Here is a 12,443-nt window from a genome sequence, read left to right as displayed (position 1 = left end):
AGAAGAAGAAGATATCGGTAGGAGTTCTTATATTATTTACGCTAGACAAATTTGGTTGTTATAGCTTGAGTGGTCTTGGAGGGCGGAGCCACCCCCATTTTTTAAAAATGTTTAGTCCACACGTGCCCCTTGCTACTGCAATCCCTGTGTAAAATTAGAGTCATCCTGAATATATATATGTACATATATAAATATACATAACCCTATATCTACCTCGATTAGTTTTAGGTGATACGTACAACCGATAGGTGAACAAAACTATTATACTCAATCGTTCGATGACACGATATAGTTATCGTATTATATAATTACATTTCATATGTACTCGTTGCTCTTAGCAGATTAAATAAGATATCTTAACAGTACTAAGTATTGTTGCGTTTGTTGCTTGGTGCTCAGTAGTATATTTTGTTAGCACACTGCGTTCGCGTGATCAAAAGTTCAGAACCTTTCACCGTTGACCCCATTATCGCATTTTTTCGATTACACTGGGTACTCGGTAACCGCAACTCTTAACACGTGACATCCTTTATTATGGTAAAGCAATTCTCTAAAGAATTCTGTATTATATCTGCGCTGTCTTTAGGGCTACATTTTGAGTTATTCGGAAAAAATTGATCGATATTTACATATACATATGTACATATGTACATATATTATAATTTGTCAAATGGAGTCTATTTTAAAATGTATCATACATTGCATGATCAATAACATATTCGGAATTGAAATTACAATGTTCATCCAAATTTGCATTTTTATCATAGAATTTAACCATTTGTCAGAAAAAATTATTTGACAAAGTGAGTTGCTGAATTATCCATAAATAGATCATTAAATAAAATGCATGAATTTATTTTTGCTAACGTATCTTTGACTGAGTTCTTTGAAATATACATATATTTATATGAATATATGTATATGTATGCACATAGTTTCTACTTGAGTACAATTTTTAGAACAAAAAACTCTATCGTGGTCGATAAATAAAAATATAAAATAAACTACTTTAGTTTAGATACCATCTATATACATACATATATATTTTAAACCGGGCTATACTTATATATACGACGTATATACATACAAAACACAACATAACATGTATACATCCGTATGTATGCATATACATATGTATACTACATCGTTCTTATTGGTAGCTCTTTTGTGTCCAGAATATTATTACAGCCATACATCCGATTAACTTGACCACAGCAGTTCCAACACTCATCTTAGTAAATATGTAAAATTTAACTTCCCATGGCTTAATTTGCTTCTAGTTTTCATCTTCCCTATTATTGGTGTGTTTTGTGCATACACCCCTTTTCCAATTGGACAAAAATCAGTTAGAAAGGAAATTGTTCAAATGTCGCTATTTTGCAATTATAATATGAATAAAGTTTACAATTTTGCAGATTTCATATTAAAACAAAATGTTTAAAATTAATAATTGCAGTCGCACATGTATATATGTATAGTATTTGTTCAACTTTAAAATTTTTTGAGCAGTTGGTGTAATTTTACAAATATTTAGTATGGAAAACATTTGCAAGTAAAACTTGGAATGTATGGTATATTCAATATGGGTACAACTTGTACTACAAGATAAAGATTTATTAAATTTTAGGCATAAACATGCCTAACACCGATCATTAAGACTCTTGCAACTTGCAAAGCCAAGGGATTACCCTAAGGTGCAAAATTTTAACCAGAAGATCGGAAACCATATTTCATATTCGACATAAAGTTTGTTAGAAAAACGAAAATCATTATACATGTATGGTATATGGGAGTTTGGAGGAGTATCGCCCTGATTTTACCTATTTTTGCCAATACTACATACAATTAGCATACCACATACTAATAAAATGTTCCCTGAGATTCATTTAATAACCTTACATACATATGTACCATCACCAATCATACGGAAAAAAGTCACCCGGATGTTATGTATATATTTGTTATGTGTGACCTGGTCTACGAAAAGGGAGCTAACGTGCGAAAACTAGTTTTCTGGGAAAAGCTGTTAAAAATAATCGTCAGTTTCCCGTTATCTCATTAATTGTTCTCCTTTTTTTTGACACCTAAGCCCCCTTTCCGTAGACCAGGTCACATATGATATATTTTCATTGAGACAACTCACATGCTGCCCGATATATGCGGTAAAAAGTTAGTATTTAGGTATATGGAATCAACACCCCTTAACTCAATTCAACCCATTGTCAGGAAAGGATTACCCCAGAGTGTCATTTATATATCTCACACATTGATATATATATGTATATGCGGCAAAAAGTCAGCTATAGGCACTGGGGTCAAAATATTCGGTAACCCATGGTCCAATTTTGACCTTGGCTCCTACATAGCCCTTTCATGCCATCTCGGAGGTAGGAATTAATGTCTTTGGCGTATTAAGTTATTCATTTATCGCGATTTTAGTAGTTTTTAACAAACCGATATATAGAGAAAAGGAGAGAGTTATCATCCGATTTTATTTTTTTCACTGTTTAGTTAAATTCATTAATACGCCCACTTTTTAAATATTTTCGAAACACAAGCGATGATCCGTTGTATTATACTAATTTACAGTTTTATATTTTAATTTTCTGCTTAGTTACGGCAATTTATAAGTTTTCGATTAATGGTATTTTATGAGTGTAGTCCGATTACTCCCATCCACAATATCTTCATTTTTACTCAAGTTACAGCTTGCATGGGCGGACGGACTGAGAGACAACTCGTCTCATCATTCTGATGATTTATGTATATAAACCCTATATCTAACTCGATTATTTTTAGGTAATATAGCCAACCCTTAGGTGAATAAAACTATTGTACTCTGTAGCAATATGTATGTTGCAAGAATATGAAATTATTTTCAAAATGATCGTTCCTTAGGGAATGTAAAAAAAAATTTATGTCGGCAAATAGTTTTTGCCTCTAATCACGAAATATGCAGTTTGCATATAAAACCACAATTCTAGAAATCAAAGTAATAAAGATATCTGAATTATAAATTTATAAATCATAATTTTCAATACCTTCTAATATATAAAACTTCTAATCATGGGAAATCGATTTATGTTCAATTGTCCCATTCAATATACATATGTATATTATACATATGTATGTATGTATGTATTTACAATCGGACAGTTCTCTACCTCGTATTGCTCGTACATAGCTGATTGCTGTCTTCAGTTTGAGAGAACACATTACATACGATCACGTCTCATGTCAAAGTCACCTTACTAATTTTAATTTTATACCTGCTTTGCTTTTGACTGATCTTTTTATGAACATGTGAACATAAAAAAGATCAGGGAGTATTTAATTTTAACGTATTGAAGTTCAAACAAAAGTTTCCCAGGTTTGACGATAAGAAAATTTATATGCATACCTTGATATACATATACCTACATATGTACATATATATCGACGTACATATGTATGTGTTCGTCGCAAAGCTATAGACGTTGGTGGTGTCAGTTAACTCACCAGACGAATCTTAATTGGCAATTGGGCATAGGTGTAATATATAAAAGTACAATGTATATACGAGGTTTGTATGTGGCTCGTAGTTTATTTAAAAATATTTTCTACAATGAAGTGACTCAAAAACAAATAAGCCAATCTGGTGGTATGTTTGGGAACCATAAGTTTAGTCATAATAGGATTTCTGATAAAAAATTACGATAGGTTATAACCAAATAAAATTGACCTTATCAAATGGAGAGGATATAAAATGGGTAATTGGAGAGTTCAGTGAGGTTATAGGATTCAAAATGACTTTTTACAGAAGGGAGCTTAGTATGACCTTGCTTATTTTAAACCTAAAGTTAGAAGTACTACTTATATGATAAACAATTTTGGTGAGATGAGCGGGCACATGAGAGATAAAATAAATTATCATTCAGTTAGAAGTTGCAAAAGGTTAGCCTAAAAATGTTAGACGGTAAAACCGTGGCTGAAACTATATTTATAGACATTTTAATTACATAATTGGTTAAAAATTGGTTGTTACAGTTGCAAACGAAATTGGTTTTCGAAAAAGGCCATGACCATGAAGAAGTTCGAATAGCAATTACCTGCCTGGAGAACCAAGGAATTGATAAGGAGCATGCATCAACTTTTTTGTGTGCTCTGCCCAATCCACACAAAGGGAGACCTCACAATCTGCGCCAACTACCGCGAGATAAGCCTCCTCAACATCGCGTATAATGTTTTATCGAGCGTATTGTGTGAAAACTTACAGCCCTCCGTTAACAAACTGATTGGACTTTATGAGTGTGGCTTTAGGCCTGTGAAATGAATAACTCAGCATGCGCCAAATCTTGGAAAAGACCCGTGTGGTGATCGACACACACCACAAAAAAATGATATTGATATACAAAAAACGATATGATCCATTGGCCTCAACAACCACTCCGTTAGTTTTGATTTCTCCAGAATGGATAAGAACGCGAAGCAAATGGGTCTGGTAGTGAATGAGAGCAAGACGAAATATCTACTGTCATGAAACAAACAGCCGTCGCACTCACAACTGGGCTCCCTCGTCACTGTTGACAGTCATAACCTCGAAGTCGTAGATAATTTCGTCTATCTTGGAACTAGTATTAAGGGGTCAGTAGGGTAATCTCGCCTGTTTTTTTTGACATTTTTTTCGTAGAAATTTTTATTCTACAATAGAACTTTTTTCACATATAATGAGGTATATCGTGGAGTTGTTGCAACAAGAACCCAATATACTTTCTATGTATATTAATTTTTGACTTTCAACCTGACTTTAAACCGATTAGACTGGCCGAAAAGGGTGATATTTTGATAAAATGAAGTGAACAAGTTTTCTTAAAAATTACAAAATTAAACAGAAGTTTAGCCTTCAATATTCACGGAGTTGATCTAGACTTTGGTCTTAACCTCATATCGCTAATATAATGAATTTCGGTCGTCTGGTTGACGTTTTTCTCGTCAACTCACTATAATAAATTTCGCTTCTTCGGTTGAGTTTATATCACGTATGTATATCACATTTGTGGATGATTTTAGTGTAGTTTTAGCTGACGCGAAGTAAAATATAAAAAAGCAATTAAGTGAGTCTATGAAAGTATTTCCTAACGCCTAAAACTATGCCCTCTGCTTTGATCCTTGGGAGTTGAAAAAGTATAAAATGCCCGGTTGCACCCGAACTTAGCCTTTCCTTACTTGTTGTTGGGAACGTGTCAATGAATTGATTACACCACAATTGGTATTATAATCGAACTACTAACAGTGACTAAAGTCAGATAACTACTCACCTAAATAACACCATGATTATTTTGTCACATTATGTAAATTTCCTTCGTTATTGTCCATTTTTAATGTCGTTTTTTGTAAGAGTTTATGGTTGACAAAATTATTCAAATGTAGTAAAAATTTTTAAAGATGGACTGATACCAGGGAAACGGAAATGAATTATTTAAAAGTAGTTGCGAAGTTTTCTAGACCTTTCACTATAATAGTTTGTTGTTTTAAAATTATATATTTGTTATTATTTAAAAAATTTAGAAATGAGAAGAATTAGTAATTTAGTTGTGTACTTCTTTATCAAATTTAAGCAATCTGATCATTTGTGTTGATTGGCAGTGGTTTAATGGAGCGGCAGTTACGACAAACCTTTTGGATGTGTACATGGTTGTATTTATTTAATAAATGATTGTTGATTTTGGGGTGTATTTAAAGACATACTACTGTGATCAAATTGAAAGGTGAAAGGTTGTACTTCGTGTGTTTTTCGAATCGATAAATTTTGAGTAAGTTGGTAATACGGTTATTGACATCTATGCTAAATTTTAGATCAAAATATTCATTAGTATTTGAGGTACGCGTCGTTTTGTGAGGCTCTAAAAGTGAATTCGTCGACTTTTACTATGTCTGTATTTATGCATTGGTTATTCGTGATAATTTCGCCACATTTTCAACCACCGCATTCGCCTGATTTACCTTTGTGTAACTTCTGGCTATCCAGCAAATTCACATGACCACTCCGAGGACACCGTTTTGACTCAATTGAGGATATAAAAGCTGAATCGAAGAAGGCTCTGATGCCCATCACGACGGAGGATTTTTCCAAGTGCTACGATAACTGGAAAATTCGTTGGCATACATACATAAGTGTATTGCAGCGTGGGGGTATTACTTTCAAGGAGATGAAATGGACAAAATTCACCTTTCAATTTGATCACAGTAGTACATATATATGGCCATATGTACGCAATGAATACTTCTAACATAAACATGTGTATACATAATTATCAGTATACATATGTACATACATATGTATGTATATTATGTTGAACATATATAATATTTTATACTTTCTTAAATTGATTCCGATAAAATAATTGTTACTATTAATTGTGATAACATCATTATTCCGTGGAAATCGACATAGGTTTGTTCCTCTTATCAATAAGATTTCTCACCAATCGTCTTTACTCTCAAAAATTACTACTGTTAGTATCGTATACTACAAGTATGTACGAACATTGATATGTATGTACTTATGTATGTACACACATGTATAGAGTAGTCACGTGTTTCATTCTTTATGTTTGTATGTACATATGTACGTATGTATGTACATAACCATTAAAAAGTTGATATTATGATATAAAAATATAATAATAAATATACATACATATGTATGTAGCTAAATAACGACCTTTTATTGTGAAGTTTTTAACACTCGTGTCGACAAAACAATGTACTACCAAATATCGAATAATTTTGTGTTTGTAACTTCAAGTAATCTAATGAAAGTCATTTGAAATGTATGTATATTCGTTACATATTTTTAATTAAATATTGTTATGAAGCACTAAAGTATTTCCGCGTTTTCATTCACTGTTGTATTTGTGTGATAAAAAAATAAAACGGAAAACTTCGACATACATAAGTATGTCAACTGCGATAACAAATGAACGCGTAATACAACTGTACTCTCCGCACAACATACGCGCCACAACTGTGAGATGAACTTCCAAATTGTTCAAAATGTGCTCCAACAATCCCCAACCTACGGCAAACTGATAAGATAGAGCGGGAGAGTTAGGATTTGAGTATAAAAACTGAGAGAAACCAACTGTTGAATTTACCAGTGATGCCAACGTTTCCAAACTACTTAAAAGTTTTAGAAATACTGTATTGCAGAGATATCTGCTAACGTGTTTAGGTCTGTAATACATAAAAAAATTTGACTAATTAATGCATTTGGGATCTTATGTTTTGTTATCCGGGCATTACTTCAATTTTTCTATTAAAGCTATAGTTAAAATTTAACTTTCAAATCTTATAAAACAATTTTATGTGTCAAAAATTAAATTCAAAACTATCGAGGATCACTGTGTTAATCACCTCATTTAAACAATACTTTGTTGTTATTTAAGTTAATCCAATCCTAAAACCTGGTGAACAGGAGGACTAAATTAATCAGAAACTGACTTCATATTTAACAAATAGAAATGACACTTAGGTACATAATCAAATTCGACTGAATAAACCTTTTTTAATTTACTATACTTAACGCTTAGGATTCTCATGAATATGACTTAAAATTTGCAAAAGTTTGACTTTTGAGTTAGCTTTTTTTTAATAATTATTATTCTATGTTTTTTCGAATACGTTGCTTACATATTTGAAATATTTGTGTATATACATACATATGTATATGGATGTATTAGACAAGGGCAGATAATTTTTGAAAGCAACAAAAAATCAAAGTAGGATGAAATTCATTGGAAATTAAAGATTAAATTTAAGAAATGAAAGGAAATATCATTTACAGCCGATCTAGGGTCAAGAAGAGGGGTAGGGGGGCGGGGTACTTGTACTATAGCTCAACATTTTTAGTTTCTCTTATATGAGAATTAAGAGTGATGAAGAGTAAATGCGCAACTGGTGTCAAATATTGTGAACACTGATTTGGCATTTCACTGACTGTGAGTATACCACATATTCAATACAGCTATTAAGCTTGTCAAACTATACATACATGGTACCAGAATATTAAAATATCGTCATTTCACAATGTTTTCATACATATGTATGTGGGCATGTACTTAACCTAAAGCAATTATAAAAAGTCGCACAAAATTATATAAAAATACATATGAGAAGATTGAAATTTTAGAGTGCTACTCTTAAATTCATTTACATTGACAATAAAATGCACTTCGGTTCTTTCATTCACATTTCTCTGCCAGTTGTTGGTTTTTGTTGCGGGTGCTGATAATTTTACTTTGCTTTTTGTATCTCTTCCGCACTACTCATTTTCTTGACATGACGGGGTACTGTGAAACGAATAAAAATGACATGTTCAGCCTCAATGGCCCCAGCAACCATTGCCCTAAACAAAAACAATAATAGCGAAATATGTAAGTAAAAGCAATGAAGTAACAAACTTGGCATGCATGCGAAACACTTTGCGGCTGAATGTGGAATTAAGTCAAAATCGGTTTGAGTTGTAGAAGGGAATGAGGATCAGCGGGTTGGCACTGTTCTACTCGGTCGTAGCCTGTATTAGCATTAAGTGCATATGCGCATTATGAGCTTCGCAATAACAAAAAGTCCACATATTATACTCTTACAATATCATACACACCAAATACCTATCAGTACGGCCACAACAATAACAACTATATACACAAGTATATATGAATATATTTCTATGAGTACTTAAATAAAAGCACGTTTTGTGACACACCAAGTGATTGTACGAATACTAAAAAATGTACCAACAACTAAATGTGTGACTGTCTATAGGTTTGGAAGGTTCAATGGAGGTCACCTGGTCAGAGTTCAAGAGCATTGACTAATCAACACTCAAAGTATGTTCACTCAACGAATTTTAATATGAAATGCATTTTACATATTAGCATATAGTACATGCATATACAATACAGCAACCGCTAGACCACTGCCGTGGACGAGAGGTTGCTGCGTATCTCCAATTCTGCCAATCGAATTTATGTGACCTCCGATGTAAACTCTCTTCTTTAAATACATACATACATATTTATATTTATATGTAAGAATGCGTTAAAAGACTCGTAAGCCATATGCACATATTTGGATCCGGTAGCTCTAAACAATCGATATGCATAAACAGTGAAATTCTCCATTACGGACAGTCCGGCTATGGGGACATCTTCCATAACTGGACAAATTTCCTGAAAACAAGCGATTCCTCAAACCCGACATGATTACTTTCCAATGGCGTGACACAGACATTATTTTGGTGATATTTCGTTCAAATTATCTCTGATAAAATTTGCCAAATAAATTTAGTCGAAATCAGTCGGTCAGGTCCTGAGATATGCGATTTCACTAAAAAGTGGGCACGCCCGTCGTCCGATTTTCACACCGGCTCCCATAGAGCTTTCTTACACCAGGAGGTTAAATTTAATGTCTCTGTCGTATTTATTTATTGATTTATTGCGCTTTTAGTAGTTTTGGAAAGTACCGTTATATGGGGAGTGGGCGGGGTTATCTTCCGATTTCATCTATTTTCATACTGTCGGTAGGGATTCTTAAAATATTTGCCCTAAGCAAATTTGGTTGTTATCCCTTTGGTGGCTTAGGAGACATGTTCATTAAACTTATTATTTTCAAAATTTATTACTTCAAAAATTTTTGCCCCCGGATGCCCTTGCTACTGCAACTGTTAATTGCATTTGCGGGCGTGGCAGTGGTCCGATTACGCCCATCTATGAACTTGTAATTTTTTACTAAGAAACGCGCATACCAAGTTTCATCAAGATATGTCAGTTTTTACTCAAGTTACAGCTTGCACGGACGGAAGACCGGACAGTCACCCGGATTTCAACCCGTCTCATCATCCTGATAATTTATGTACATATATGTATATAGCCATATGTCTATCTCGATTAGCTTTAGTTGATACAACAGTTAGGTGAAAAAAACTATTATACTACATATGTACAGGCTGCAAGAGTATAATGAGTAAAAAATTATTTTATATATAATATAATTTTAAGCTACTATAAAATTCCGAAACGGAAATTAAATTCAAACATAAAGAGTTCATAAAAAATACTATTCCTAGGAATACAATTTTTGAGTAAAATTAATTTTTAATTACTAAAATTAAATTTAAATTAAACAAATAAAAATTAAATTAATTAATTTAACGTTTTGCTACTCTTCCGTCATTTGTGGTTTATCCACAGCGGTTTTGTAACATGTCGCATGTTACTTCAGTCCAAATTAAAATTATATAAAATGAGTTCTTGCCAACGGAGAGATTGTGGTATCATTCCTTAATCTTCCTTGGCTCATCAGGTGTAAGGAAGTTTCAGTGCATTTGATTGATCATGAAGGACTTTTATTTTGCGCAGTATATCAGTTTGGGTCCCAACATATTTGTCTTCGTAATGTAAATATAAGCTAAATGGACATCGTTTATATTTTATTTTAATTATTCATCTTTTCGTGAGCAATAACTTAGTTTTGAATTGTTTTGATTTTTTATTTAAAACAATTCAGCTCTTTAATTACATATGTATCTGTCAAGTTCTCATTTATTAGGTTGGCAAAGTAATACCAAAAAAGAGTTGGATTGATCTGAAAATGAATTGCTTCAACTTTAATTTTAAGTTTAACAAGTAAGGAAGGGCTAAGTTCGGGTGTCACCGAACATTTTATACTCTCGCATGATAAAGGGATAATCGAGATTTCATTATCCGTCATTTACATATTTTTTTATTTTGCTGTAAAATTAATTCGATTAGTAGTTCCTGAGATATGGTTTTTGGTCCATAAGTGGGCGACGCCACGCCCATTTTCAATTTTAAAAAAAGCCTGGGTGCAGCTTCCTTCTGCCATTTCTTCCGTAAAATTTAGTGTTTCTGACGTTTTTTGTTAGTCGGTTAACGCACCTTTAGTGATTTTCAACATAACCTTTGTATGGGAGGTGGTTATTATCCGATTTCTTCCATTTTTGAACTGTATATGGAAATGCCTGAAGGAAACGACTCTATAGAGTTTGGTTGACATAGCTATAGTAGTTTCCAAGATATGTATAAAAAACTTAGTAGGGGGCGGGGCCACGCCCACTTTTCCAAAAAAATTACGTCCACATATGCCCCTCCCTCATGCGATCCTTTGTGCCAAATTTCACTTTAATATCTTTATTTGTGGCTTAGTTATGACACTTTATAGGTTTTCGGTTTTCGCCATTTTGTGGGCGTGGCAGTGGGCCGATTGCCCATCTTCGAACTTTACCTTCTTATGGAGCCAAGAAATACGTGTACCAAGTTTCATCATGATATCTCAATTTTTACTCAAGTTACAGCTTGCAGCGGACAGACAGACATCCGGATTTCGACTCTACTCGTCACCCTGATCACTTTGGTATATATAACCCTATATCTGACTCTTTTAGTTTTAGGACTTACAAACAACCGTTATGTGAACAAAACTATAATACTTTGTTGCGAGAGTATAAAAACAAGGAAATTGTATTTGCTACATGTCTTGTTTATTATAATACGATACTTTTTTGTTCTCTTATTGCTAACTGGAGAAGAAAAGTTCAAAGCTCCCTGCCCACGCGTATTTATTTCCTCAATTTTTTTAGAGAATTCAATCGGACCGAAAAAGATTTTTTAACAGTTTAAGCTTTGTCCGATTGTGTTTAACATCTTATAAGCTCTTTTATTGTAAATGTTAGTCGAATATCCATTCCGATTTTCAATGCCTGCGCCAGTAGTAATACTTAGCATGCTCTACAAATAGTATCATGACAAAGTTTATGCCCTGAGTTCCTCTGGGTCCTAATATACTTATTATATGTATGTATGTACCAGCATATTATGACAGTGTATACATATGTACTAGGTTGAGTATGTTTGAGTGTAGTCAGTTGCCAGTTTCTGTCCGCTGTTTGCACTCTTTTGTGTGACTGTTTGTATCGCAAAAATAATTCTAAAAATACATGGTAATGGTGATGGCTCAGGTCGCGCGGTCGTCGCATTTAAGATATACAAACATATGCATATTCCTACATATGAAGACATTTTACTTGGCATTTGCTCGAGCACGCTCACTGTCCCTATGACAGAGGAATTCTTTTTTAGAAATTTAGGTGTTGTAATAAAAAAATTATGTGAACAACATACATGTATGTACATATATGTATGTATGTACAAACATATGTGTATACGATTTTCATTATGAAGCGTACAAATGGATATGCATAAACAAAAAACGTTATTTTAAATATTACATCTAGCTTTACTTCGATAGCCTTTCTCTCAATCTCATCTGATTAGTGGCACGAAAGATGGCTTATACTGATGATTAATTTTATTATAAACAGCACTGTCGTTATTAAAACAGTAAAACACTAAATTGACATATTTCAGCATTTTGGATTGCTACTG

At 33.2% G+C, this 12,443-nt stretch overlaps 1 protein-coding gene across 6 annotated transcripts in view; it reads right to left on the bottom strand.

Annotated features, from left to right (window-relative positions):
- Positions 1 to 12,443, bottom strand: part of LOC120768086 (ras guanine nucleotide exchange factor Q) — a 31,422-nt gene that overhangs the window by 16,148 nt on the left and 2,831 nt on the right. For 2 of the 6 annotated variants that reach the window (XM_040094617.1, XM_040094622.1), the window contains exon 1: positions 6,704 to 6,994. The exons of 2 other annotated variants lie outside the window; for them this stretch is intronic. The gene's annotated coding sequence lies outside the window, so the exon portion shown is untranslated. Of the gene's footprint in view, positions 1 to 5,297; positions 5,470 to 6,679; positions 6,995 to 12,443 lie in introns of those variants that run through there. 2 more of the 6 variants (XM_040094621.1, XM_040094618.1) reach the window with 2 other exon arrangements.

The sequence above is a fragment of the Bactrocera tryoni genome, chromosome 2 (assembly GCF_016617805.1).
Source record: "Bactrocera tryoni isolate S06 chromosome 2, CSIRO_BtryS06_freeze2, whole genome shotgun sequence".
Classification (NCBI taxonomy): domain Eukaryota; kingdom Metazoa; phylum Arthropoda; class Insecta; order Diptera; family Tephritidae; genus Bactrocera; species Bactrocera tryoni.
The sequence above is the reverse complement of the archived record's forward strand: the minus strand, read 5'-3'. Positions and strand labels throughout refer to the sequence as shown.